Raw genomic sequence first — 26,860 nt, 5'->3', positions numbered from 1 at the left:
ACCTAAAATGGCCAAAATAGCATGTGGAGTTTCTTTCACATTACCTTGTTATTTTGGCTTAAAATGGACAGTTATTTCTAATATTTCAGCTTTTGAGTAGAGAATATCAAAATTAAAATGAGATAGAAATTGTACATTTTGTACAGGGCACTATGAGTTTGGAATTTAATATTAAATATTAGTGGAACCAATGTTTTTGGCATACTTAAACCTGAAATGATAAGAATTAGATTGTTTCTATTTTTTCATGGGTCATAGTCATATGGGGGCAAACGTCCAAAATAGTCCCATTATGTTGTAATGTATCTCAAATTATTCCTCTCATCACCGGGAATATAAAAAGTAAATTGTCATAATTTTCTACGATGCTTAGTTCAGGAGTTAAGGTCAAATGGTTCAAATGTCCAAAATTACATACACTAGGTTAAAATTTAAAAATTGGTCAGATCTCAAATTTCACTTTAAGTGCATTTTTGTATTTTCATCATCAGGGTTGTAGCTACAGTGGGTGGTAGAGCCCACCACTCAGTTGGAGCCCATCACAAAGCAGCAATTTTGCCATTGGAACCTACCACTCATAGTCCAAAATTGCAAACTTTTGTTGAATTAGTCAAGATTTTGATCAATTTTGACAACAGATTACCATGTATGCAAGATTTTCATAAAATGCCACCCAGCACTCAAAATGTCCTAGCTACAACCCTGGTCATCATGTCCCCTTTCAGAGTTCATGCAGCCAAAGTCCAATAGAAATATATACAAGCATAACATTTGACCCATAATTTCATCCGATTCTGAGGTTATAAATTTCTCAAATAAATTATTTTCCTATTTGCCGAGAAGAGTAATTTAAGGCAAATTTCGATTGAATCGGTGCATTTTGAAAATTTGACTTCTGTGCATGAGATATTTTGACATTTGACCTTATTCTAAAAATCCTTAACTAAGCACCCTAGTGCATTATGACAAATGACAATTGACTTTTTTTTATTCAGTAGCAATGAGAGGAACAATTTGAGGTATATTGCAGCATGATAGGACATATACTTTTAAGCCCCATTATGTCCCTCGACCCCCGTGGGAAGTATAGGGGCATAGAAAAAAATGGAATCAATTCGAATTTTATCCTTTTTAAAGGTGTAAGGATGTTAAAAAAACATTGGTTTCACTATTATGTAGGAAAACTAGATGCCAACTCGAAAAATTCCAATAGCACCCTGTACTAACTGTGGCTTTTAAGTTTGATTGTTTAAATTAAACATTATGCACCAGAGCTGCAAATGCTAGGCTTTTTAGGTCACTTCCTGATCCACATGTACAATACAATACATATAAAAGAGAAGCATGTGGTATCATGTGAACTACAAGAAAATACCTACTTCAGATTGTTTCCATAAAAAGTTAATTTGTCATGACAGTAATCCATGCATGAATATTTGGTAAATCTGTTGTTTGTGTATTGGTACACATGCTGTCTACTTTTACATTAAACGCTTGATGCATAGTTCATATTTCTGTTTACAAGTACTGTCTATAGATCATCTTTGTCTGATGTGAGACATGAAAAATCTTCAGCACTTCTGAGGACTAATATCTTGAACTCCACCAAAATGCACATTCTTAACATTTAACAGTTACTGTCCTCATATCAGTCACACAATGGACCACACCTTTATAGCTGCAATTTCAGCATAAATATATGATAATCAGAACTCCTGCATTGGCTTAAATAATGGCACCATTACTAGATTTAAATGAACATTCAGAGATCCATAGACCACTTAACCACATTATTTCCACACCTTTTCTGGTTATTAACATAAATGAAGTTGCAAGTTGTGAATTTTGAGACCTGACTGCTGCATTGGTGTTCTTTGTTTGAAGACGCATGTATAGCCAGTGGTATATCTTTTTTTTAACCCAACTGCTTTTTGCCCAAGTGGATGGAAGGAAGGGAAGAAGTAGGATGAAGAAAAAAAATGTTTTCCCCAACCCAGTTTTGAAACCACCAAACTCACCAACCCCTCGGATGCCAACCACCCGACTAGGGGTAGCAAGCCACGCATGTGACCGTTGCCCAACCGACAGTTTTGTGCATTAGTTTAGCAGGATTAAGCAATCGGATAAGGTGGGATGCATGGTCTTGCAGTGGCTTTGTGGGCTGAGGTTGTGGTTTGTGTATGGTCTGTATGGTCTAGTAGCATAAGATTTAGGAAAGGGCTACATGTAACCACCAATGGTTCTTAATCTTAAAGTTCAAGTGGCTTTTTGCCTAAGTGGAGGGAAGGGAGGAAGAAAGAAGACAAAGAGAGAAGTTGTGTTTCCCATCCCTGTTTTATACCACAGCGCCCTTTGGTGCCAACCACCACACATGGGGAGCATGTGTGGCCGAGAGAAAAGGTACCTACTCATAATCTATTGGTTGCGAATTCGAGGCCCCCTTGTGTCAACGTGCTGTGACCTTGGGCAAGGCACTTTATCATCACTGTCTAAGGGGGATGGGATGGAGTTGGATGTTTGTAAAGTTGTTTGTTTCAATGTTGCAATATTGGCGCTGATTAAGCTGCTGCCTACAAATTGCATTGTGTTTTTTTAGGAGTGGTTAATGTACAATTCTAGCATTTTGACCTGCGGGTCACCATTCGAGTTTGAAATAAAGCTTTTTTTCACCACATAGCAAGCCATGGGATAGCAAGCCACGTGTGTGATCATCACATCCTAATTGTTAGCAGATAATAAACAAGTTTAAATGAAAAATACAGATAAAATTGTTAAATACAGAAAATAGTATAAGTTATAACACTTGTGCTGCGGCTTCTATAATGGAAATTGCATTTGCCAGCAGTAATATTCAAAGTTGGAACAAATAGGGTATTTAAATAAAATGACTCCTAGTAGTGCTAGGGCATGATTTGAATGAGTTAAAGTGAAACTAAAGGGAATGTTTACATGTGTAATTTCTTCAAGGCATTTGAAAGTTATAGTAAGAAGTTGATTAGCCCATCTTGAATGATATCATATGACCTTCAATGTACATCTTTGCCAGATTACATCAACTGATTAGCATAATGCCCATGGTGAGTAAATTCAAAGTAGAACTACAATAAACACTTGTATGATGATGAAGATGATTCCTAAATGTTGCGAACTCAATAGTTTACTCAATAATCACTGCAGGCGTAACAAGTGATGAGCCTACACTATACTAATTTATCTGCAAACTGGGTCTTAAAAATGAAAGATGCAGGAGATATCGAGAAAAATGCAAGATGCAGGAGATATTGAGCCATCGGAATGCTCAGAGATAAATGCTGACCTTCTACACTTAAACTAACATCACAATACAAAATTTGTAAGGGATACTTTTTGTGTCCCATGTGTATTGTGGTTGGTGTACTAGTTTCTTTCTGATCTGATGCCACAAGCCACTAAGCTAGCTGGTGCAGAGGAAATGCAGGCCATGTTCATATGCCATCAAATGTGTGTCTTGCCAAGAACTCTCCAATGCTATACAGTTGAATTGACTCCCTGGTTGCTATTAGACCATCTTCAGCATGTTGCTGCAACCTGAAAAGCTACACCTTTGGATAGAGAAAAGTTGGATCTCCAGCCACATCTACAGGATTGTCCCCTGAAAACAACAAAGATACATGCAGCATGTTAAAAATGAAAATAAAAACTTCAATTCACAATGTACACACCACACACCCCCAGAAAGCATTACACTTACATCGCATACTATATGCCCACCCCTGCCTGTAAGCGCCTCCAATCGAGGACACACATGCCTGCAGTGAATCGACATACCATGGACATACTCATACACACTATGAGATGGCACTATAAGTAGGGATGACCATCATAATTTCATGTTGCCCCTTTTGCTACAAAAGATTCTGGAAAGAACTCATCAATAGAAGTATTTTGGTGGTTAAATGGTCAAAATCGGTCAAAAACTTTTCGAATTATGAATTTTCAAAGTTTCCCATTTTGACCGGTCATTGAACGAAATAAATTGACAAAGTCTAAATATAGCAATGTGAGCAAAATTGGTATAAGCATATATTTACCTTTAATTTATATTTCTTTATTTTAATATATATGCAAACATGAAACAAGCATATTGTGAAAGTATCAAAGGGGTTTCTTATGAAATGGCACTTTACTAGTCAATAGCATTAAGTATTTCTTCAAACCGAGGCACTGAAATCATGCTTTTAGAAAACATTTGCCAAAAATCATCCATAATGGCCAAAGTGGCACAAAATCAAAAGTCCAGGTGAACTTTTTTTCCACAACAATATACACTACATTTGTACACATAAGAAAAATACTAAAGGACTACAAGGATTTTCAACATAGGAATCCAAACAATCAAGTACCAACATGCACAGCTTTGTCCTGATATCACTTCTGGGGTTTTAACAAAATGTTTAACCTCTATTGTGATTGGCAGCAGCATAAGGTATCTCTTTGATAGCTGATAATGCCCAGCCATTCAGCAAGTGGCTAGTAACTGACCTTGATCTTGATAGGCTTGAATGAATACTGTCATGTGCTACAAAACCATCACACTCCAGGGACTGGTCACTCCATATGCTACAGGGAGCACAGTACTTTAACAATGGAGTGAAAGACTCATTATTGAGTGGGCGCGGATTTTAAAAGTACAGCTCCTGTGCGTGTATAGCAGCAAGTAGCAGCAAGTCAGTGCAGATGGTATAAATATAAGAAAATGTTTAGGGTTGAGATCAGGTGAATAATACAACAAATGAGCATGAAACTTCACATTTATGTTCAGAAAGGTGTCTATTTAACATGATTCGAAAGGTGTTTGGAAATTCCAAAGGGAAGGTGGTGATTTAATTTTAACCCGAGATCTACTTGTCCGTTTTTTTTTCCTTTTTACAGAGGGTATGATAGAGGTAATAACAACAACTCTGCCAAATTACAGCTCAGTAGGTCAAGGTGTTCACCTGATCTTATTCATCTGAATATTTTGTGCCATTCTGAGCAGTGCTGCACTGGGCCACTGGCAATTAAGCGCACTGTGGCGATGGACCAATTTTGACTCACACTTACAGAAAAACCAAATAAGTTATGATGCTGTAATTTGCAGGATAGTTACAAAACATAATTGGCATTAACATCTCCAATTTTTACAGAAAATTATGAAAAATAAAAGAATGAGCTCAATTTAGAAATGTCTGTGCAAGCAGTGCACAGTTGAGCTCCCTGCATGTCTATGGGAGTGTTCTAATCAAGTTGATGGTTCATTGGTCATCCCTACTATAAGGGGGGTTACAACCCCTATACCGCCAAGCAATGACATGCTCTAAATAGCATTTTTACATCATTTCCGTCAATCTGTGCCTATCGCCAGACCATGGACAGTCCATGTTTAGGTGCCTGCACACGGTTGGAGGTGCGTTACGACAAATACTGTCTCGTTTGGTAGCAAACACATACTCATCTATATACCCCCTCCCACACACAAACACAGGTCTATAGTTTGCTCAGCTCCTAATTGGCAGGAATTTACCACTATGCTGACAAGCAGACCCAAAGTAAGATGACATTGTTGGCCTGTCTAGTCTATATTGTGTGTTGAATAAAGTAGAATAAACTTAAATGAATAATTTATGATACTTCTGACAAGATTTCACAGGACTATTCTTGAAATAAAATAGATCCACTATGTTATTAGGCCCACCAATTACGAGCTGATCAAACTATATGTGAAAGCATCCCCAAACTGGGCCCTGTTTAATTAGGACTATGCAAACAGGGACATTACTTCCTGACTTTCCCTGGTTAACTGGGGTCATTAAACAAATACACAATTTTTACGACATTTACCCGTTAACATATCAATCCAAAACATATTTTTGATCACTGATAGGAGACACACTTCAGAATTTGTATTTTTGTTATTTGCAAAGCTGGGATGGTCCCGGTTCCACATGAGGTTCGGAGGTGATTACAAATGCCCCAAACAGACAACCCCCCCCCACACACACACACACCCACACCCCTACATTTTTGTAGAGTGCAGAAATGGTGATTTTTCTGAGGGTGTAATTTCAATTATCTTTATCTTTTTACTCTGAGGATTGAACAATTCAAATTTCAAAATTTTGCATGAAATAATATTAACAATTTTGATGAGTATCCACCAACAGATTTGCTTTGGGATTATTTCACACATGTACACATTCAAAAACAAATTTCTGTCACTTTGTTTTGAAGTGCATGTGCTTGATACAGAGCTGTACAGAGATTCCAATGCAAGCCAGTAGATTAGCGAATTGGTGTGTTAATATGTACCCGCTGAAAAGGTTGTTCTTAAACAACAATGCTGGAGCCTGGGGCTTGAATTGAGGGAAGCAAACCCATAAATACCCCTCTAGGACACTTTTGTGGTTCTTAACAATTATAATAGAAAATGAAAATAAAATGTTGATTTTAAGATGTGGAGCCTTTTTGATTTACATGTAACTCCTGGTGACCACTAGCATGACTAGCTAGAAGTCATACATGGGTCACTAATTAAAAATGCTCCGATCTTGTTGAAAGACATACCAAATTACTCATCTGATTAAAAGGATTAAAACAATGTATTGTGCTATCTACCGTGCCATCTATTATGGAGTTATTGTACAAAAACCGCATTTTGGGGTAAAATGTCACATTTTTGGTCGTACATGGGTACAAATTTAATTAGATGTCAAATTGCTCTTCATGACATAAGAATAAAAAAAAAAATGGTATAGAATTTGCCTTCTAAATTATTGAATGAGCAATGGAAGTCAAAGTTCAACAGTAGCCTATGAACCCCTATACAGCCTTTGACCTTGTTTGCCATCTACATTGTATCTCATTTTGACCCCAAAATGGCTACTTTAGTCAAATTTTGCCCCTTGAAAGTTGCCTTCCCTTGCCCCTGGCAAAGTCCTGGCTACACCACTGCATAGAAAGTTAAGCAGCCAGAAAGAAAGGCAGAAAGAAGGTAGAGAGTGAGGGAGAGGAGGAGGAGAGGAGATGGAGAGTGAGAGGGGCTGGAAGGAGAAAGAAGAGGAAGAAATGAAGAAAAAAATTGAGAGAAAGAAAATGAAAACAAACAAATGCCCTTTATATTCCAACACATGGGAGGAGGAAACCGGGATGGCCACGCACACTGTACTTAGAGTATGTCCAGCACCTCCTGTGAGATACTGATCGATGCTGCAGCCAAACAAAATGGTTTTGCTTGCCCAAGATCACAATAGTTGGAGAAAACCTGTAGTCACCTGCTCCGTAGCCGACTGATGATGATGCGTTATTAAAGTGCCCAGTCAGGTATATTTCACACCTCGTCAGTCACATCATATACTGTTCTATTTGAGATTTTTGACTTTTTGAGAAAACTGGTGTGTAGCAATGTTTTGGACCTCAATTCTTTCTAACTAATGAGATTATAAAACTTTGATTTTCGTCTATTTGCTGTTTTTAAGCTTTTGTGTTTCACATACAGCGCTATTTAACGACGTAAGCTACTTTTATCCATTCATTAGTATGTATATATACATACAGATTTATATGGTGAATGATGTGTCACATACAGATCTATTCACAGCTTAATTGCTCTTAAGCAATACACGAATCCCATGGTAATACATAAAAGAAAAGCATAGTGAGACTGCAGCATAATATAGTCACAGAGTAAACAAAGTTGTTTCACATACATAGCTGTGAGTTTAACATCATACAAGGTCTCAAACAATGTTACCTGAAAGATGGACATGTTAATTTCACCAAAATGAAACTTTCAAGTCTCTTCTTTATAAAGAATACCCTAGCTGTCATGGAAATTCTATCAAGAAATATAATTATAATTAAGTATGAAGCCAAATCCAACAACAGAATTTTCAATTGAGATTTTCTCAAAAAGCATGTTGCGTCGAATAGAACTGTATGTAATGCGACCGACGACCAGCTGCCTAACACAAGTTACCCAATTTCGGAAACTGGATGCTGATTGTACATCTCATAGATATTGATTAGCAACAGGCTAGGGGCCTCATTTGGCAGACCTGTTACTTGCCCACTAAAGCCCTTTTGAGAATGAAAATCATGATAGGGCCTACTAGGCCACACTTTTTGTCTGAATTTTAGCCTATCATGCCATGCATAAAATAGAAATGGTGAACCAAATATGGGTGTTCTCTGCAATTTTGAGATCAGAATTTGAGTATTATTGTTGAATGTAGGCTATTGAACTATGCCACTGGATATATGACCTTTGGCTTAAATACTGACTGTTGCTTATAAAAGCGAGTTCTGTTTTAGAGTAAAGTGAGTCCTGACAGAGTAAATTGAACCAGGACTCGTGCACTTTTCTCCCAAATTGAGTCCTGGTAAAAGAGCTCTTATTTTCACTCTTGTACTGATCAGTACTGTGGACAAAAAGTGTCTGTACAAGGCACTAGACATAAATTACCAACTAATGTACTCAATTAATAAAATGTTGTTATAAAAACGAGTCCTGTTTTAGAGTAAATTGGGTCCTGATCCTGGGTAAATTGAACCAGGACTCACTTTTCTCCCAAATTGAGTCCTGGTAAAAGAGCTCTTATTTTCACTCTTGTACTGATCAATACTGTGAACAAAAAGTGTCTGTGCAAAGGGAACAGCATCATCTTAAAGACACTAAACATAAATGACCAAATAATGTAATCAGTTAAAGCCTTAATGTATGATTTCCGTCAAATTTTGATTTTATTATTCTTTATTCAAAATGTGGAAATAATATTATTAATAACTGTACGGGAAGGGTTGCTGTCCATTTTAGGTTGAAATAACAAAGTAAAGTGAAAGAAATCCCACTGGTTATTTTGGCCATTTAACATTTCTATGGGAGGACATATTATCATAATTTTTAAATTATGATAATATGTCGAATTTTGCTCTATTGACCTACAAAGACAACAACTTTGGCGATTCCAATTAGGTGCAAGTTGGGACATGGGTAAACATTACAAATATGCAAAAAATCAGGTTTGAAAAAAATTAACCAATTTCATATTATAAGATCGTACATTATGGCTTTAATAGATGGATAATTTCGTTCAGCATTATTTTGACACCTCATTCGTAATTTTTATGTGACATTTTTCCCCTCAAGTTATACCAATTTGAATGGAAAAAGAGAGCATTTCAGAAGTGACAAATTTTGGCTATTTCTTTCTTTAAGGCAATTCCCACAGGCTTTTCACCTCTTACTCGCTGTGCTCATAGTTAGCATGTTTCTAGAGAAAAGCCTATACGGTTGCCACTTTTAAAATGCTATTTTTCATTCAAATTGGTGTAAGTTGAAAAAATAAAAAGTCGTATCATGCCAAATGAGGTATCAAAATACACAGAACAAAATCTTCCATCTATATTGAATACTTTATTTGGTAATTTAGGTTACTTAGTGTCTTTAAGGTATTGCTTTTGTTTTGAGTGTACAGATACTTCTGTGCGCAGTAACAATCTCCCCCAACTTTTTTCACACCCAGTTAGAAAAACACTCGGCTGTATTCCATGTCTATTACTGTTCACATTTTGCTCAAGTATTACATGATCAAGTTAATATTTTGATAATGATGATGATGAATATGATATGATGATGATGTTAATGATGAAGATAATGACAATGATTTTTTTTTTTTTTTTTTTTATTAAGATAATGACAATGATGCTGATGAAATTGTTGATGATCAGGTGCTGTGCGCCACAAATTTAATAAAATCACAAATTTTCCCTTGTCGGCTGTGTATTGAACAGGATGATTTTGAAATTTTAAAAAGCTTACAATATCACAGACCAAACAAGTATGTTAATAAATGTGAATACAAAACCACAAAATGGACAAAATAACATGCCAGACGAGTTATTCCTGTAATTAACGCACACCACTTGATGATGATGGTATTATGATAATGATATGACGGCAAAGAAGATATGATGATGATGATGATGCTGATGACAATGTTGATGATGAAGATCATGACAGCAGATATATGATGATGTTATTATAGCTGCTGTTGATGAAATTTATGATGATGATAATATGATGGAAGAAGATGATGATGCTGATAATGATCAATCCAAAACAATGAGCACTACAATCAAGCAGGAGTTTACCTTCTGGATCCAAATTTGACAAAACTGCTGGGTTAGACAACAATCTGCATCTGAAAAATATAACCATGTGAATGGATAATAATTTTGTCAACAAATTTCAAAACACACCGTTTCTTAAAATGTGCCATATACACACAACAAGTATTCAGTGCTACCCTGGTGGGCAAAAATTCAGTTAAAATGTGTTTTACTCTGGGGTAGGGAGAGAATAATATCACATACCCCCTGACCCATAATTTGGCAACTTATATAATTAAGTTAAACACAACTATAGTCTTTATTTGAAAGCTTCAGAAAACATTTTGAGGTCTGTGCTACTTTAACCAAGAATAATTAAATGATTTTTGAGGGCAAATTTCTGAAGGGGCACATCCCCCTCAACTTTGGAGGGGGCTCATCCTCCCTCATAAACCCATGCATCATGTAAGTTAGACCCACATTTTGAGGTGTGTTATTCAATATGGGGGTAAAAATGTGTGTCAAATGGCTTCATACAATGAGACTTCTCTTTGAAAAAAAATCCAACTTGTGGGGTGGGAGACATATCCCCTCAGACTCCCCACTCTGTCCTGCAAGCATTGAAAGAAATGATCGAGCAAGACCTTAAAAATATTAACTGTGTGAGTACTTAATTAGCCTGATAGAGTGTATCATCCTCCTATGGTTGTTGTCTGTTGTCTTTGATACTTTTTTTATCAAACTGTGGGAGGAGTTGTGGATTTACCGGAAGTAAACGCAATTAACAGCAAAAAGAATGAGAGTTGTAGCATTCTATAGCGAGCTTTGATCAAAGTGCAAAATGTGATTTCATTGATTTTCCAATGTTCATTACTGAGTGGAAATTACATTTTGTGAACAAAATAGCTCCATCATTGACGTATGTATTTAATTTTACAGCAGAATTTGAAATATTTATCGGTAGAACTATGGTAGAAAACAGCCCATCTCAAAAAAATTGTGCAAGTGGAAAGCGTCACATGATGCATACATACATACATACATACATACATGAGAGCTTTTGTAACACACCATTTCAAAAGATCACAGCGTGAAAAACCAAAACATATGCAAAATATATACAAGAAACAATTGAAAAACAAATATTTGTGGAAACAGGTGAATTTAAGGCCTGTTTTAAAAGCAGAGACTGTTTGAGCACTTATGCACGTACAGCTCAGGCGGTAAATTGTTCCAGATCAAAGGAGCATTGTAGGTAAATGCCTTGTCGGCAGCGGATTTGAAAGTCCAACTGCGTATGATCGGCTCATTCAAACGTGTGCGATCTGAGGCGGATCTACGGCCCTCGCGATGATTCTTAAGTTCCAGACAAGATGTCAGGTATTCTGGTCCAATGCCGGCAAGACATTTAAAAATATACAGCATGGCTTTGAAGTTATTCTATCCTCTACAGACAACCAGTGGAGCTGATATAAAAGTGGCGATACATTGTCCCTTTTCTTTGCACAAAAGATGATTTTTGCAGCCCAGTTTTGAAGAGTCTGAAGGTGAGCCATAACAATTGGCACCCATGAGGAGAACATTGCCATAATAAAGTCTGGATAAGATAAGTGAGCGAATAATGTCATTACTAGTATCAAAGTCCAAGAATTGTCTAATGCGGGAGATATTCCAAACGTGGAATGAAACACTGTGTGTGAGTGACGAAATTTGGTTACGCATGCATGGTCATGCTGTTATCGAAGACAACTCCAAGATTTCGGACTGTTTCCAATGGTTCAAATGGCCTCACTTCCAATTTGGAGTGTGACAGCAGGCATCTTGTTCTTAACATGAGATGAGCGGCGATGAAGAATTCAGTATTCTGTCGATTGAGATGAAATATATTGCACGTCATCCATGATTGAATGTCACCAATGCATGATGTAAGAGAGGCGAAAGTACGATCAATGGACGACTGACATGCGGGTCAAATTTGGTATACAGTTGCACGTCATCTGCATAAAGATGGTAAGAAAGACGGTGTTCGCATATGATTCTTCCAATTGGGATGGTGTAGATTCTGAAAGATACAGGACCAACAATTGACCCCTGAGGCAGACCGTTGTCGAGTGCACACTTTTCTGCATGGCAACCATTTACAGAGACACTGGTGGTTCGTCCACTGAAGTATGATTTCATCCACTGAAGGGCTGTGCCACTGATACCAAGTTCTTGATGCATTCGCTGAAAAAGGATGTTATGGTTGACTGAAAGCGGCACTTAATAAGTCTAATAACACAAGAAAGACCCCTTGTCAATGATGAAGAGATGTCATAATATCATCTTTGACCTTTAATAATGCCGCTGTCAATGCGTCTCTGTACGATCGCCGATTGCAGTGACTCTGCAATGTTTTTGTGATTTTATCCACAATTGTTGTTCTTACACCAAATATGTCCACAATTGTTGTTCTTACACCAAATCTGTGATTATATAGATTTGTTGACTCTTTGCCTTTCCAAAATGTACACTTCTGTATTTACATGTAGTGCATGAATAATTCAGAAATTATGGCACCCTTACTAATTTACTTCATGTATTTATAAATAGCAATTTTGTGGTAGTTAGCTGCAAAGATTATTCTCAGTGGTAAATCGGGAACGATATAAATCACATCAATCTTACAGCACGGCACCTCTATGTTGTGACATCATTTGGGGAATTAAGCTCCCAATATATATGCATTTTCAACTCTATGAATAAAATGTGACAAGTTTTTTTCAACAAAATAATCAATTAATTCCAACAGTGTTCATTTAATTGGATGTTTTGAGATGCAGTGTTGCAGTATTTGCCATCTTATTGTGACATCAAAATTGATTGTTGACAGGTCAACTGGTTCACGCTGACTGTGTTCGAACCACAATCAAAATGATCACAAGACAAAGTCAATGGGTTGCTAACAGGTGTGCAAACCAGACGTGAATCAGTAACTACTGTAAGGTATGACATAATCACTAAGACTGAATATTGACTATTGCTATCCCTATATTTTTCTTCAAAGTTGTACACTGAAATCAATTTTCTACTGATATACAGTCATACAATGAATAGTATACCTACCTTTTACCCAAAGGTTTTTACCTTTCAATCCATCATCCCAGATTGGTGCAGGCAAATGCATTTAGGACAAATGTTAACATGTAAAGAATTACATGTGGGAGTGAGCAAACATCAGACACAATCTGATGACAAACTGCAACATTGAACTGAAAAAGGAACAAGAAAATAAAACAAACTTAACTGCATCCAGCAGTGCAGAGACATACATTTTAGCACAGGAAAATCAAAATATCTTTAAAATGTCTGAAAAGTATATCTGAAACTTATACTTATATTTTTACTCGATCTAAATTTAAAATATCCAAAATATTACACATTGCTATGGTAAGAACTCTTTCTTGGACAACATGTGCAAAGAAAACATACACAGAGTTCTATACACTCGATTTCAGAGAAGAACGGCAGTCCCATGATTGACGCGAGCACCCTGTTAATGAGCGACATAGGCATGAGCTTTGTGTGCACAGGCCAACACTTTGACACGTAATTGGCCAATCAGATTATCGGTCTGTTGTTATGATTGTCAGATGATTTAATCAGCCAATCAGAACCCCACTTCCATGTTAATGCTGTGCACGCCTGAACATGTCACCAACTGCCATTCTTTTCTACCAAAAACTGTAGATTAGGCCATATAGATTGGTGTTTCTGAAATATTACAGATTGACGCTCAGTAAAAAGTTGGATCCAGTTATTTTTTCATAGAAAATCACTGCGCTTTTTTTACTACATGGCAACAATATACAGGGTGTAACAATAAAATTTGTACAATTGCATTTTGACTTCTCAGAAAAAATCTAAAAAGAGTTATGGCACAAATGTTATAGGGTCAGTCCATGTCAATTCAACAGATGGCTCCCCTCAAGACTACCCTCTCAGAATTTCTTTAAATTTCACTCAAATGTTATACCTATAGCCATTAGAAAAACCTGCAAGTTTTAGTTTCCTAGCCCTTATAGTTTTCGTGGTGGTGGGCGATCAAAAATTTGGGGTTTTCACATGTAATGGTAAACTGTTCCAAAGTTCAGAGGCAGCAATAGAAAATGAGCGATGACCATACTGAGTAGAAGATGAGGAGCTAGTTAGACGAAATTGTCTTGACGATCGAAGACTACATGGAGGCGTGTAATGCTGTATGAGTTCTTGAAGATAGACAGGTGCAAGACCATTAATACATTTATAAGTGAGGAGGAGAAAGTTGTTGAGCTGCATATATATGTTTATCGTGCATTAAAAATCAAATAACTGGCACGAAATAATTATAAGTGGTGTTTCTTCTTATATTTAACATGAACTTAATAAGTAATTATGATATTTCTTTAAAATCTGTAAATGAAGTCTGTAAATGAAATTTCTTTCAATTAATCTTATAAAAATTACAATTTCTCATAACCCTGAGAACATTTTTTGCATCCACAAGTACAAAACAATAAAACTTAGTTCAGCTGAGATTCGAGCTGTTCTAGGTAACCACTATTGCCAACATTTATGCATTTATTCTACATACTTCTCATAGTTATATGTAATTGTATGCCTTGATGGAAGGAGTGAGTTGAGCTATGAACAATCGTATGGTTTCTGGTTGACTCCATGTGCTACCGAATGTCATTACCATAAAAATATGCTCTTCCAACATGAATTGGGAATTAGTAAATTAGGTTGTATAAATGTCAGTGCTTAGATGCGACTTTCAAAATATCAACGAGATATTCTATTATGTAATCATTTCTACCACTTTGAATACCCCATTGTTTAAAACAAATCACAATTGAGCGCCATCCAACTGGTCCATGGTTCAAATATATTCAGTCACTTTTGTAACACTTAGACAAAAGTGGCCCAAGCGATTTTAGACTAGGTTACATAATTGGCCATATCTTCACTTGTATTCTATCGGTTTTATTAGAACAAAGCTTATCTGATGGCTAAAGAAATTATCTTGATAGACATATAAATATTAAACCAAAACTAAGCGGCATACTTTATGCGTGTCATTCTATTTTCAAAATTGTACCAATTTTATTGTTACACCCTGTATAAGCTTAATTACCAAAAATGGTGCAATTTTAAGTTTATCAACTAATTTTCATTCGGTGACAACTTGAAAAGCAGATCACACAGCAGTCACTTTTTTATTTTTTTTTTTAGACCATCGGTCGATATCAGTGATTTTATCCAATTTTCTAAAAGGAAATTGTGAAGCCTTGCATGGCATAATGCGTCTATGCTTGTTGCAATGTCACTACATCAGTTATGTCATTTGGCCACCAAATGACCCAACTTCATTCCCCAATTTACACTCTGTAGTAGACCAGTTTAATTTATCATTCCCTTAATCTCTCTGACCTGACCATGGAAAACTCAGCTGATTAAACAGCTCAGCTATCCATTTTTTCTCTGGGCAGGGCAGTCACTGGAGATGTGATGTGTTTCATCATAGATTTTAAATGGTTTCATGCATGGAAACGTATGAATTGTTTATCAATAAAGTCTCCAATAGTCACAATTAAATCACCATGTTTATACGCTAAACAGGCAAGAAAACACCACAAAATTGATATGCTAGACATAAAAGTAAACTTGAAGCATTTGAGGCAGTTTGAAAATTGCAATAAAAATGCACCAATAAATGCTTCCCTGATGACTAACTGATGTATTAAAGTAAATAGACCTGTAGAATAAACCCTGAAAATCCACACAAAAATCAGGAAAGAAGACATGAATTTGGCTTTAAAAGTCTTAAAATTGGCTGACAATATATGGAAATTTGGCAAATCAGGAATCCCTGATTAATCCTGAAAACATACGTCTTTGAAAGGATCCTTCTTTCTTGACCTGAGAGCTTCTTAGCCCTTTGAAACTTACACTTCCTGCAACTTGAAGATCAGCTGGTGGCAGCCAGTGCAGAGAAAGCAAGAGTCAGTGGGATTTCACAGAAAATTGCTGACTAGATCACCCTATGACCATACAGGTAAATGCCAGATCAAAAATAGCTTGTTGTTTCTGAAATACAAAACATTTTGAAAGCTTAGTAAAATCTTCATAACAAGTAAGATCCTCCTCATGTCTTCTTATATCCAAGCCTAATACTGATTATAAAACATGAATCAGGGCCTAATAATCAGGTGTCCCTGATGAATGGTCTATACCGGGAAAGTGAATTTTCTTAGGTATGAACAGCTTTGCTATTGGTGGTATTGTTTTTTATTTTATTTAATATATGCCACATTTCAGGTTAAATGAACTAGAGCAATGAAAACTCATGCCTTTTTATCAGGGACTATTACCGTATTCGCTCCAATAAGCACCCATGCCCTAATAAGCGCCCACCCAGGAAATTTCCAATTTGCTAAAGAATACCATGTATGTTGAAGTGACAAAAAGATGTCGATACAGTGAAATAGCTGGAGGACTACAAGTCCTGTGTAAACTTGCAATACATTTTCTACATCTGAAATGCTAGCTACTAGAACGTCTCAGGACTTTTTTAAAACATACGTAAATTTGTCTCCATTCAACACACCTTACAAAAAAAATTAGGTAAACTAGGTAAACCACCTAAAATGACTTTGTTAAGCGCCCTGGGTGCTTATTGGAATGAATATGTTATACCGGATATATCAGGTATAATAGTCTCATCAGCTTTCATTTCTTATAATATGTGCATAATTACAAAATCTGGCCCATAATTCCAGTGATCGTACGTCTTATCACCTTTTGTTACATTTAGATGCAACTTCTTCATTCTAAGTGTATAGGAGGGTGCACCTGATTAGGACAACTGGTATACATTTTTTGCATGAAGATTTTGGGACCCACATCTAGATTTATTTTGAAAACACTTTCATCAGAGTTATCTCATCTTTCTTGTTTGGTTCTTTATTCATCATCAATGCCCTGTACCAGAATGTATATCATATAACTGCATGGTGACATCAGCAAGCCTTTAATTGATTTCACACCACCAAATAAACACCCATAGAGATATGTACTAAATTTGCTTAAATCAGAAAACATCATTTATTCTTTGCAGGAGCGACAGCTATGATGGTTGAAATTAGCCCTAGCCTGATCCCTCTGGGTGGGTAAAATTATGTTGACCAAACCATCATTATTTTTTACGACTGGACCTCAAGTCTATGATGTCTAGGAATTACCTAATTTACAGGCAAAATCGTGCCAGTGTTTCTGTATAGAAATGCTGCTTAAGGGGGTACTACACCCCTGGCCAATTTTGTGCCTATTTTTGCACTTTTCTCAAATATTATAACACATTGGTGACAAGTAAGATATGTACATTATAGGGGCAAGGACTACAACTACTACAGCAACTCATAGCAAGTAGTTATTGATTTATTGATCAAATAATTATTGGTTTCCCTCATTTTGACTGTAACTCCACAACTGTTGTCTGTGCTGAAATAAAATTTCCAGTGCAGGGGTGTAGTTAGTACCCCTTAAAATCATTAAAACATACTTGATCTCTTCCATCTGTGGTATACTTGCAGGAATTAATATTACTAACAGGGCTGTCAACTCTCATGCATTGGCCGTGAGTCTCACACATTAGGTCACTTTCTCACGGTCTCATGTCAAGGTAGTAAATCTCACGCAAAAAGCTGGAAAATGAGTAAAATCTCACACATCGTCAAAATAATTTGTTGTCCCCCCCGCACTTTTCAGATTCTCGGGCACCGTAGCTCAAATATATATAAAATCATGGGGTCAAAATGAACATTGTAGTCGGTAAATCCCGGTACTCCCCTGTCTCACGCCAAGCAATTCCAAAAAGTTGACAGCCCTGTTACTGATCATGATCAATCCAAAGTTGGCTAAAATTATGCAAATTTCTGCTCATTTTAATGCTTAAATTGGGAGTGCATGGGTTTTTCTGAAGGGTGCACAACCATTACACAGTAAGCCAAAAAATTAAGGTACCAGTTACGTTCATCCCCTCTATAATTATCCTAAATAAAGGCAGGCATGTCATAATTGGCATTAATTGTTCAAGAAATAAAGACACAAAGATCCAAAACCCAAGGAAGATGCAAATTTAAAAGTTGCAGTTTGCCACATTGCATGCCATAAAGCGTTTGAAAAAGATAACTAGCTCTGTGCTTTCATTGATTAGCACAAAATCTAGCATTGTGCTTTCATTATTAATATAACACAAAAGTGCAACTTTTTATTTTAGGTTTTGGAGTATCGTTTCTCTAATTCTCAACCAATTTCAACATATAAGGTACTATTTGGTGGTGTGAAATCTGAAGGCAGTAGCATGTGTCTTGTTTCCTATTTCAGACTATCTGTAAATTAACTTAATATATTTAGCATATAACTTGAGCAAGAAAGCTGGTTAAAATCTATTTTCAAGCAGAATTGTGTACCTGATATGCTATCTACTGAAGATAGCATTATCAAGTTCAAGTTTATTTCACCATCATATTATATAACAATAACAAAATATCAAGAAAAGGATGGTAGGACAATCACAAGAGCAAAGCTCAGAAGACATGATTGCCCTCAGTGCAGAAACAAAAGACGCCTACAGACAACAGACAAGGACGGGTGCAAACGGAGACTGACAGGACTAGTGCGGACAGACAATTATGATTACCATGGCACATGCACATTGGTGCAGCAGTCCACTCCCAACAACCACAATGACATTCTGGATGATCCTCTTGTGTGTTTCTCTACCTCTGCTCCATGCACTCGCCACTGCAAATTGTCGAGGTTCATCATCAATCCAAGGTCTATAGTCATGCATGTAATGCATGCAAACAAACAAACATAAAAACAAACAAACATGAAATTAAAAGCTTCTTAGGCTTTCATGAATTTGCAGACACGCAGAAGCATACATGAAAACATGACCATGAGTTATAAATGTTGAATTACATGGGGCAATTTTTTAGGTGAAATCTTAATTAAAGCTTAACCTACCTTGTATACACAAGGTAAGCTTACCTGATCTTGGCGTTCATTTCATGATCTCCAGCGCACAAGTTCACGATAAGTTCATGATGCTTTCTCGCATTGCATTGATATCCATATCATGCATACATTATAATTGTAAACAAAACGTGCACACATTAAACATGCACACAATCTCCCATGGGTCAGAACTCACCTTACCATTGGTACATTCCCTTACCAAACATGAATGCCTATTTGGCATTCTGTAGCTATTCGCCAAGCCCTCGAGTGCTAAGGATAGCGGTACTAGGTGGTTACTAGCACTCAGCAGCTAATGAATGCCTATAGAGCTGGTTCACAGGCATTCTGAATGCCTCACAAGAATGCTACCGAATGCCTATTTACTCATTAAGCCCTCATTAAAGCTCAATCTATTAACTTAGGCATTCGTAACTTAGGCATTCCTAGTGGTTCTAGGATTAGGCGGTTTGCTATAGGCACTCAGTGGCATTCGGATAAAAATTTGTAAAGTAATAGGCATTCCACTGAAAAATTTCTAAGTATTAGGCATTCGGTTTAAAAATTTCTAAGTAATAGGCATTCGGTTAAAAAATTTCTAAGTAATAGGCATTCCATTCAATTAGGCATTCTGCTAATAGCCTTGACTAGCATTCCTTAGTGGTTGACCCATGGGTCAAACAGGTGCATGATGGGAATATATTTCTAACTGCCATTTTGAACTGGTGTGAATGCAGAGATGATGGAATCTTTATCCTTTCATGTTTCCAGCTTTATTATAGGCCGATTTGTCCACTTTTTACATTTGGGATGTTACATGACAATGCATATTATGTGGACAACATCATACATGTATGTGATCCATGTAGTTATCTTTGTGTGCAATAATATGCCACAATGATGGATGGTGTATATAGGTAAGCTTAAATATGACTAGATGTAATGTAGGCAGTTTCTTGAAATATGAAATGGTCTGGTGCTAGGAAGGAGGAGCTAGTTAGTATTAGTATATTGGGGCATTATTATTGATAATAATAATAGTGTACATTTATACCACACACAAATACACTAAAAAGCACTCACTATGGCGCAAGAAGAGCTCAAGCAGAGCAATGAAACCTCAATGAAACCAATTAAACAACAACAACAAATTATATCATTATGTAGCTATAATTATTTTGTGTACATATTTATAAAACACACTGATCCCAGTGGGCGCACCTAACGTTGAAATCACGTTGAAATATCGATGTCGACTGGTTGAAATCAGGTTGAAATCAGGTTGTATTTGCAAATGAACTTCAACCTGATTTCAACCTCCTTAATTTTTGCATTGAAAGTTGGTTGAAATCAGGTTGAAATTTCAATGTTGTATCAATTAACGTTGAAATTTCAACATGATATCAACTAACCGTTAGGTTGAAATCAGGTTAGGTTGAAACTTCGATGTTGTTTCAAGGTTAAAACGTCGAAATCCTAACCTGTGCCCACTGGGATATGTTACTCAATTTATCATTATGAATTTGATGCTGATGCACATGGCTATATACTTGCTGAGACTGATATATTCAAGTTCAATTTGTGCATATTCTTAATCCTTACTCTCCTAGAATTCCTATAGCAACCCCTATAAGATAGGGGTTTAAGTGCTATTTTTTTAAGGAAAAAAATGTGGGAAATCATATGGAAAAGTATTCATGAGCCTCATTTGATCTGAAAAAGCATTAGGGAAATTGTCTTTTTTCACTTTTGACTTCATTTATTATGAAGGGAATAGTTTGGACCTCCACAGTTGTTGATAAGAATTGGACAATTATATCGTTCAACCAGAAGAACTTGGAGTCACATCTCCGCCGACAAAGACAGAGGACATACGCTGTACTGAACTAAAATGCCTCTGCATCTGTCACAATGGATACAAAATGGAGTATATTCTGGGCTTACCATGTGTGATTTTCTGCAGTGCATTCTATTTCTCACTCTCAGAGAATTGCTTAGCCAAAATAGCTATATAATTATATAATGTTTGATTGCCTCACCTAGGTGGTTGGAATACCTACATGTATATGCGGTTGGAATACCTATAGGTGGTTGGAATGCCTATAGGCGGTTGGAATGCTTCCTAGGTGATTGGAAATTTCTTTGGCGGTTGGAGTGCTTCATAGGCAGTTGGAATGCCACTAAGTGGTTCGAGGGCCTAGCTCATTTACATATTTCGCCTCTGAGGAGGGCTTATGAACCACTTAAGAACCACTTACGAACCACTTATAGCGGTTGAGGGCTAATTAAGTGGTTCGAAAAGTGCTAACCTGTAGGCGGTTGGAATGCTTCTGAGGCGGTTGGTATGTTTCCTAGTGGTTGGAATGCTTCCTAGGCGGTTGGAATGCTTACCAAGCGGTTCGAATGCTTCCTAGGTGGTTTAAATGCTAGGCGGTTTGAATGCCTCCTTGGTGGTTCGAATGCCTCCTTAGTGGTTCGAAAAGTGCTTAGCTCATTTACATATTTCGCCTCTGAGGAGGGCTTATGAACCACTTATGAACCACTACAAGCGGTTGAGGGCTAGCAAACAGGCGGTTGAGTGCTAACAACCGCCTATTAACTCAATGTAACAGTATTGGAGGCATTCACCATTTAGGCATTCATTACTGGTTCTTTACCATTCAATGGAATGCCTAGTGAGTGCTAGGGAATGCTAGTTTTTTAGGTAAGGGTTACCAGTAAATGGTGCCTTTTCTGCAATTTTAGCTAGTAAACTACATAAATCATAATCAAAAGTGTCTCACAATGAATGCAAATGCTTATAATCAAAACTTTATTCAGCACAGGGCTCAATCAAAGTTTGCTCCAGCTAGACTCATACACACAGGCCAATGCAGATTTCACACCACCAAATAAATCCCCATATAGAGATATGTACTAAATTTGCCTTTTAAAACCTCATTTATTCTTTGCAGGAGCGACTCGGTTCTTAGCGACAGCTATGATAGTTGAAATTAGCCAGCCTGATCCCTCTGGGTGGGTAAAAATATAGGTTGACCGTCATTATTTTTTTATGACTGGACCTCAAGCCTATGTCTGGGAATTACCTAATTTACAGGCAAAATCGTGCCAGGGTTTCTGTAAAGAAAAGGCTGCTTATAATCATTTTATACTTCATCTCTCCCATCTGTGGTATATACTAGCAGGAATTAATAATTAATCATGATCAATCCAAATTTGGCTAACAGTATGGAAATTTCTGCTCATTTTAATGCTTAAATTGGGAATTAATGCATGGGTTTTTCTGATAATTGAAATTCAAGGGCGCACAACCATATATTACTATTTGGTGGTGTGAAATCTTTTGGACCTTGGATGATCTTCAAGGACGCTCATGCCATCCTTGAACTCGAAGGACTATTTTGTTGAATACCACCGACTTCTTCAGCATTTACAGCAACTGCACATTAAATTGAATTTCATTTGCATTTTCACCTCCGTAGGGAGCAAATTATATGATGACCCTTTTGGTAGAATTCAAGGAGATAGGCTTCTTCTGCAGGGTACCGTGTCCTATTAACCATATATATACATCGATGCAAACATCGAATACTGCTGCAATAATGGTTTGAAGGAACAAGCTTTCAAATGAGGCCAATTCATTACTGTGCGACAAAGTAGCATACCTTGTTCTACAAACTTGACCGCCTCATACATAACTGAACCTGGAACCGTTGAATCACCGGACCGATGCCCTACCAACTGAGCTATTGAGTCGGGTGGAGAAGAGCAGTGATGATATCATCTTTATTATTATACGGCTTCAATTCAATAACTGCCCACTATCATATGTATGGAATATATATGCTTTGAATTGAAATAAAATAATATTGTAAATTCACAGCTTAAACTTCATTTTTGCAGTTCTTGGGGTGTGCGGTTCTCGACACAAAGTGTCAGCCTCAATGCTTCCACCATGAGCTAGGGGTAAAAATCGATATCTGGAGACCTGGGCTGAGTCCGCCCTATTTTTTTCAATCTCGCCTAGAGAGGACAATTCTCATATTAGAAGGTTATCAGGGCGGATCCAGACATTTTCAATAGAGGGGCGCCGAGCTTGGCACCCACACAAAGTCAGGCGCTGCTCTGCAAAATACACAGAGTCAGGCGCCAATCTGCAAAAATAGAGGGGCACGCCTCTAAATCTGCCCCTGGCTATAGTTTTTACATTTTTAAGCTGTATACTATAGCTAAATACTACCACATTTGTAAGGACGTTGAGCTTTCATAAACAGTGGTACGTATGTGTAATACTGATACCACTTAACTTTAAAAATATGCTTGCATGTAGTTTTACTCTTCTTAAAGGTATTATTATATTTTGCATAATACGCCAATAATACGTCAATAGCGTAGATCAATAAATTCAGGTATCATGCGAAATTATCCGTCCAATTTTATAATTATTATGTCTTCAGAATCTTTTTTGGTCAAAAACATTTTTAAAAAAAAACATGAGTTTTAGTAGAAAACATTTTTTTGGTAAAAAACATGACTTTGCTTAAAATTTGATTTCTGCTCAAAATGTGTGATTTTTGGGTAAATAATGTGATTTTTGGTAAAAAAATGTGATTTTTGGTAAAAATTTGATTTTTGGTCAAAAAAGTGATTTTTGGTCAAAAATGTGTTTTTTGGTCAAAATGTGTTTTTGGTCAAAAAGTGATTTTTGGTCAAAATTTGATTTTTTGGTCATACTACGCAAAAAAAAATCACACCAAAAGAGACATACATGGTGACTTTTGTATATATAAACTACTAGTAATTGAAATATGAACCGTCCAATTTTATCATTATTATGTCTTCAGAATCTTTTTTGGTCAAAAACATTTTTAGTAAAAAAACATGAGTTTTAGTAGAAAACATTTTTTTGGTAAAAAACATGACTTTGCTTAAAATTTGATTTTTGGTAAAAATTTGATTTTTGGTCAAAAAAGTGATTTTTGGTTAAAAATGTGATTTTTGGTCAAAAATGTGTTTTTGGTCAAAAAAAGTGGTCATACTACGGCAAAAAAATCACACCAAAAGAGACATACATGGTGACTTTTGTATATAAACTAGTATATATGAAATATGAACTCTATGAAGAGGTTACAGACAGATACACAAATTTATCGGACAGCCGATACACAGATTTATCAGACAGCCAGGTTATGTACAAAGTATACGATGCAAGAGATTCTGAAGACATAATAATGAAGTTGATTGGTCCTTGCACTAAACTGCAGAGTGTATTATTGATAAATTTATAGGCAGAATATGCAAATAAGTTTGTCATTATCGCAAAATAAGGGGGATGGCATTTTCTTCGGAAGGGGGGTCCCAAATATGTCGGTGACTGGAGTCAATTTTTATGACCCCCCTCCATCGCTGGGCAAAATTTTTACGACCCCCCTATCGGGTCGAAAAATTTTATGACCCCCCACCCTTCCAACTACACAGACTCAAGAAAAATTATTCATTGCCGGAACTAAGGCGCGGAGCGTGTCAAAACTTAAAAGTGAGGAAAGTGTGTGGAGCGCGGTAAAATTTTTATTGTAAGTGTAAAGAAGGCGCGCAGAACGTGTAAAAATTTTGCATAGATTGTACGCACATTTCGACTCATAAAAATAATAATACAAGAAGCAAGCAAAAATTTTAAGTCACCAGCCCTTAATAATTCTATAACCCCCTATTTTGGGTGTTAAAAATTATAACCCCCTATAGTATTTTTGGTCTGAAAATTCTATGACCCCCAGTATTTTTGGGACCCCCCTTCCAAAGAAAAATGCCAGCCCCTAATATTCCTCCACAACTAAAAATACCATAATTTTTTACTTAAAACTAGGTCTGTTCCTTACGTGAGAAAATGTTTACTTGCTCAGTCCATGGTGATTGACGCGCAAACATAGCCTACATTGCTCGCAGACGTTGCATAAATAGCTTCATGAGTATGCATGCGTATATCTTATAAACATCTCAAAAAAGTAATTACCCCCCCCCCCTAAATAATGGCCATTTACACATTGGTAAAATGCGTTGGAAGCAGAATTTTCATGCATTTTGACACCTCATTTGACACAATAGCCCAGAAAACAATAAAACGTCTCCGGTCAATTTATGTAGTGAGGTCCAGATTTGAAAGTTGCACTTACCTATGCCCCAGATATCATTACACAGATTTCCTTTCATTATGCTGAAGACAAAATCAATACAATTTACTGCAACTTTCAAATCTTGGGTTACATTGATTTAAATGTACACTGTGACATCAATATTTAGTCAATTTCTACAAATGAGGTGTAAAATGTGCAGAAATAAATGCTGCTTTCAACACATTTTACAGATTTGTAATACAATCACCCATTTTGAATATGGTCTTTATTTAAGGAGGATTAGAGATTTTTTGAGATGTTTATCTGTTCTAGCATGGCTTGCATTGTTTAGGACCGGAAAGCCGGGTATAGATGTTGTTTATCCATCCCGCCCATATCCAACACTTCAATTCCGTGGTCCAAGCTGTGCGCCAAGCGTGAGACGAAAGCGTACACACAAAAGAAATAAACAATCACGCTGATTGACGACTTGACAACAAGCCGGTTGAACCATTGGTCGTCGGCGCGGTGCGTAGTAGGCGACCTTGTCACGTCTATGCGATCACAATTCACCAGCGCATACCCGGACCACGGAAGTAATAAAAAATTAACTTCAGACGAGAACAAAGTAACCAGCGGCACTGTGCAGTACCGGTCTGCTTTTCAATTGCATGGTGCACACATGCACAGGTTACATGTAATTTACGTGTAAAATGCCTATACGGTGATCCACCCAAAAAAGAATCATCGATAGATCCCTGTACTACTATACTATACTACGCAATAACATGAAACTACGCTGCATGGACATACATGGTAATGCAGATGTTTTTAGGACTATAATCTACTATGCTATGGCTATGAACATATGATGAACGTATTTTGGTGATTATGATTTTTCATGTTTATAATTACATTTTTGCAACTTTCTCATTTTTTTGCAATCTTAAACACATTTTCTACTTATACTTATGGGTCAAAATGTTATACTGTAGCGTTTTGTGGGACAAAATTCGGAAACATAACGATGAAAATGGTTCCGAATTTTGACCCACGTACGTACTACTACCACATGACTACTGCCTGCACTGACTGGCATGATGACCACGAATAATGATCGACGAAACATTCTGTTTCCATACAATTATAGCGTATTATATGGAGTACGCCAAAAGAAAAAACCCGACACATCTTGGCCGGGGTTTACATTGACTCTTACCTTTTCATAAAATCATGAAATGTCATGACTAAATCATGAAATTATAGCTCCTATCATCGCATCATATACAGCACCAGCAGTGCAGCAGAGAAAATAAAGGTAGAGAAGCGACACTCCGTACAATTAACGTGCAGACGGCCTATACCGATGTGAGGACAGAAAATGTGACTCTCCTGCTAGTCTCGGGCGCGGGCCAGACTGTATGCGGTATGAACAAACACATAATTAACTGGTTGTGTAGGAGACTAGCAGGAGAGTCACATTTTTCTGTCCTCTGCTGTCCTCCGGAGTGTCGCGGTCCTGAGTGCAGTCACATGATGTTTTGATTTTCGGTGGCTCCCAATATTCATCGAAACGCTCCCTA

At 36.9% G+C, this 26,860-nt stretch overlaps 1 long non-coding RNA gene across 1 annotated transcript; it reads right to left on the bottom strand.

Moving 5' to 3' along the window:
- Positions 1-1,095: 1,095 nt before the first annotated feature.
- LOC140149288 (uncharacterized) lies at positions 1,096-26,581 on the bottom strand. The gene is made up of 6 exons (XR_011858577.1): positions 26,497-26,581; positions 18,848-18,986; positions 16,096-16,233; positions 13,231-13,376; positions 10,168-10,217; positions 1,096-3,631 (listed from the first exon to the last, which is right to left on the bottom strand). It is a non-coding gene; the product is annotated as an uncharacterized lncRNA (long non-coding RNA).
- Between the last annotated feature and the right edge of the window lie 279 nt (positions 26,582-26,860).

Source organism: Amphiura filiformis, chromosome 3 (assembly GCF_039555335.1).
Source record: "Amphiura filiformis chromosome 3, Afil_fr2py, whole genome shotgun sequence".
NCBI classification, from domain to species: domain Eukaryota; kingdom Metazoa; phylum Echinodermata; class Ophiuroidea; order Amphilepidida; family Amphiuridae; genus Amphiura; species Amphiura filiformis.
This window is presented reverse-complemented; position numbering and strand designations above follow the sequence as displayed.